We start from the raw sequence: 4,383 nt of genomic DNA on the forward strand, positions 1-4,383 counted from the left end.
TGGTCTCAACTTTAAGATCATCATCATCAAAACCATTCTGTTCTTCTTCCTCGTCAAACACAACAGTAAAACCCATTCTCTTCCTCCTGTTCTTCTTCCTCGTCAAACACAACAGTAAAACCCACATTATCATCAATCATAACATTGTCTTCTTCTTCTTGGAAATCAGTGATTAGGTTCCCAAAGGAAACCATCTAATCGAAATCATGATTCGACATAGGGTTCAACAATTTCTCGATCTCCTCCCTGTTGTTGGGGTTATTGTTCTTCAAAACACCCAAAACCTCATCAGCGGCGGCGGCGGCGACTGTTCCGGGAGGCTGACCACCGCCCAATTGCTGCTGTACGAGGCTAAGCATGGCCTCATAGAGAACCCTAGTTTTCTTCGTCTTGGGCTCGTAAAAAAAAGGCCCAAATTTGATTCTACTGATTATGGCTCTGCAATAATACCATGGGTTTCCTAGTCTTTTCCTTCTAAATTCTACCATGCATGTATGCTATCATGGTTCTCGAACCCTTGGTTCTCTTGTTTCTTTCTACGATGATGTTACTGGTAAGGCCTTACCCTGGAACTTTTCTGGTCATTGTTTAAAGGAAACTCACTTGAAGATCTTACATTTTTTTTCTGAAGATGTTGATTTCATTTATCCATAAGAACTTGTAGTATTTTGTTCTTTGCATTATTTGTATCAAATTACTGAAGAAATTTCTCAAGCGATATCTAATGAAAACAAGGTCACTTTTTTAGGCCTTAAGACTGAGCCATTGAATGGAACATACTTGGAAAGAATTGGACAGTCATCTGATGATGGAAAAAACAACCACCCCGAGCAAGAAAGTTGCCCATTCTCATGGGCTAGATCTCCAGAGAATTTGCTTCAGCAGGAGACATATTTGGCCTTGGCCACTGCATTCGTGCTTTTGAGGTTGCTCTATTTCCTTTTACCAACTCTGTCTGCATGTACTCGATTGGTTTGGAGACTGTACATCCCGAATATGAAGTTAAAGAGCTTGTGGGAACATCCTCCGGCCTATCTGAATCGAGCAATCCAGTTATTCAATTCCCTAAAGGAGCCCTGCAAGAGAAGTAATTTGCAAGAGGAAGCGATGAATGCTAAGGCATGGGCTTCAAAGTCCTTAGCTTCGGTTTCATTTGGGGATGCAAACACCAGCTGGGTTGTGCCAGTAAGTTGATCTCACTTCACTTTTTTCGGCGAAATTACGCTTTTAGATTCTCCTTTGCTACAGAATCTTTTCTGTGTCCGTCTGCAACAAATTCATGCTTTGATTTGGTTTTCCATTTGGGGCTCAATGTTTCATGGTAAGGTGGAAAATTTTACATTGGTTGGTTGTTGTAGCAACCGTCATTTCTATGTAATTTAGAATAGAATTTGCTATCACCATCCCAAAAATAAGAAATGGCTTTAATTTTGTGAATCGCTTGTAAGCTATATAGCCTTGACTGGCTGGTTTGGACCCCCTCTTGTCATTCCAGATAAGTATGTCATTTATATATCTCATCTTTCTATGTTATTAACATTTCTTGATAACTAATTTTAAGCAACATGTTAAACAGCAGTTTAGAAAATGCCTTAGTGTATGACTTTTTCTTTTCTTCTTTTCTTTTCTTCTGGCGGCTCTTAGAACTTTACTTGTGTTTGTGTATATACTTAAAAGATGTTCAAAAACTGGTTAAATGGGGAATCTGATATGAACTGGTTGAAATCGGGTAGTTTGGTTCTAGTTTTAAAAAATTTAGAATCATTGAATATGGTTTCATTAGTAGATTAATGCTCAAAAGAATTGAACAAAACAAACTGAATTTTTTGATGTTTTCATTAATTTTTTGATGTTCTAGTCAATGAAAGCTTCATTTACTAGAGGCTTAGTTTTTATTTTTCTTCTTGAAGGAGACTGGAGAGTGCATATCACGTATGTTCACAAGTATGATAGCATGTTTTCTTATAAATACATTTGCTTGTAATGCATGACCCTTGGTGATGTCACGTGAATGTCTCATTTATGTTGTGTATGGATTTGGTCTTGCATTTTTTTTTTGGGTGTCCAGAATGATCAATTCTTAGTGCATGACAAGTGATTTTTGTGTGCAGGAGCATTTATTAATTGTCTGTGAACTTCTCAAGGCAAATTTATATGAGTTTCATAAATTTAATAGAGAATCTGGAGGGGATGTTTACTTCACAATGCCAAGCCTGCAAGTTTGTAGGGTGACATTGTTCTGAGGGCTTTTCATCCCACTAACAAGCTACTGGTTAATTACTTGTTTTTCAATTTTTATGTGTTATCACCATCCAGTGTCTGGAGGCACTTCAATTCTTGCATGGTCTTGGTCTCATACACTATGATCTGAAACCTGAGAATATTTTGGTGAAGAGCTACAGTAGATGTGAAGTGAAGGTCATTGATCTTGGAAGCAGTTGCTTTGAAACAGATCATCTCTACTCATATCATTGAAGGTCATCATGATATATCATTGAAGGCAAAGTTGGACATTATCTTCCTTTCCCACTGTTCATTAGAAATTTATTATAGTATGTTCATAGTTTTTTCAATGTAGAGAAACCTTTGCATGCTCTAGAAGATTAAATGTAATGTTTATACTTGATACCATTAAATGGATATTTCAATATTTGATCCATTCCTTGACATTGAAATTAAAATATTCATATACTTGAGTGGTTTCATTATATGTACAACATGTATTACTGGTTGCAGTTCAATATCTATCATTTTTCTGTCAAACGAAGATGTTTCTCAAATTTTTCTAGAAGCAATATTTGAAGTAGTGGGATGCTTACTAATTCTAATTTTAGGTATATTGCATGTGATTTTATGTAAACCTCTATGATCACTGATCAGGTGAGATGTCCCCAACATAAGGTATGAACATGTATGATGAAGAGCCCTAATTTCTTACTTATTAAACAACACGGTTCTGTGAATGCAGTGAATTATGATGGAGCCAATCAAACAGAGGGTTATATTGTCTTAAGGTTCTTGGGAAATTCTTGATTTATCAATTGTTTATGTTGTTTTATTTTATTATTGTTGCTGGTGAACAACTTCTTTCACTTGGTAAATTGTTTAGAAACAGCAGGTAGAGTGTTGTTTTTGTATTTAATGGACAAATTCATGATAGAGCCTAGCCTTGGCAGATTATACATCTAGAAAGTAGAATTAGTGGGAAGGTGCTTAGTGCTCACAATTCGGTCATTAGCCAACTGCGATTTCTTTTTATATGTTGTGTAGGTGCATAGAGATGAATTTTTTTACCTTGTTCTTTAGTGTAGTTAACAGTGTTGTTGGCTCCTCATATTGATGCACTTTATGGATGATTCATTAATTAAACAGGCTTATATAACAATCTTAACTCATGACATCACGAGCTTTGAGGAGAAGACTCCACCATGGGGATGTCGATGGGAAAAGGCATGAACATTTGGAGACATCGGGGCTAGATGGCTTAAGGTGAGTTTTTTTGGAACCTTTACTTGGGAATCATGATTATGATGAGACATGCTCAGAAGTGAGTTTTTTGTTTCTGTCTTCCTTCTTTAGTCTTTTAATCCTTTTATCCCTCTGTATTTTCTACCTGGTTTTTGGTTAACTAGGATGGAAGTATTGTGAATAAAAATGTTGTTTTATATGATTGATAGCTATCTATATTATAGGGATCCACACTTGCAGATATTTCGGACGATGAACGAAAGAGGGAACACCACCATTGGACACTTATTGTTTTCCCAGTTAATTGCACAGTGGGCACAATGGTTAGGTATGTGATTGTCATATAGTTTCTCAGCTAACACATTAATGTTTTTTTACCCTATCCATTGAAAAGGAGGCTAGATCAATTAGTTGAACTCTCCTGGAATTACACAATAGCATATAAATATATCATAAATTTTATCAGCTAATCAGCTTCCCTTTTATTTTATATTATCTGGTTCGAGGATCATTACCATGCAACTCTGTTGCTAAACTATATTTTTATATGACATGCAAAGACATTGAATTGAAGGGGGATTAATAATTGTCTTTAGTGTGGAGTGATATTTATAGTGCCATTAAATGAAATGAAAAATATATATATATATATATATAGTGTGCTATTCATTTTTCAAGTAGTTTGGGTATGGTTGCATCCTCAACAATTAAGGCGTAGAATTAAGTCATTCGTCATTTCATGTACTTTTGATAACTGTATCTGGGAGAAAATCTATTTTGCCCTTTTCATATTTTGATAATGGGTATGTGGATTTCAACCAACCAAATCATACTTGAAGTTTTGAGTTTTGTTTTGTTTTGTTCTGTTTTGTTTGTTTGTTTGTTCGTTTTTTTTTTTTTTTAAAAAAAAAAAAA

At 35.4% G+C, this 4,383-nt stretch overlaps 1 pseudogene; it reads left to right on the plus strand.

The window, feature by feature from the left end:
* The first annotated feature begins 206 nt into the window (after positions 1-206).
* Positions 207-1,470, plus strand: LOC114269517 (5'-adenylylsulfate reductase-like 4 pseudogene; annotated as a pseudogene).
* The last annotated feature ends 2,913 nt before the right edge of the window (positions 1,471-4,383 follow it).

Source organism: Camellia sinensis, chromosome 6 (genome assembly GCF_055761805.1).
Source record: "Camellia sinensis isolate YWXY chromosome 6, ASM5576180v1, whole genome shotgun sequence".
NCBI lineage: Eukaryota > Viridiplantae > Streptophyta > Magnoliopsida > Ericales > Theaceae > Camellia > Camellia sinensis.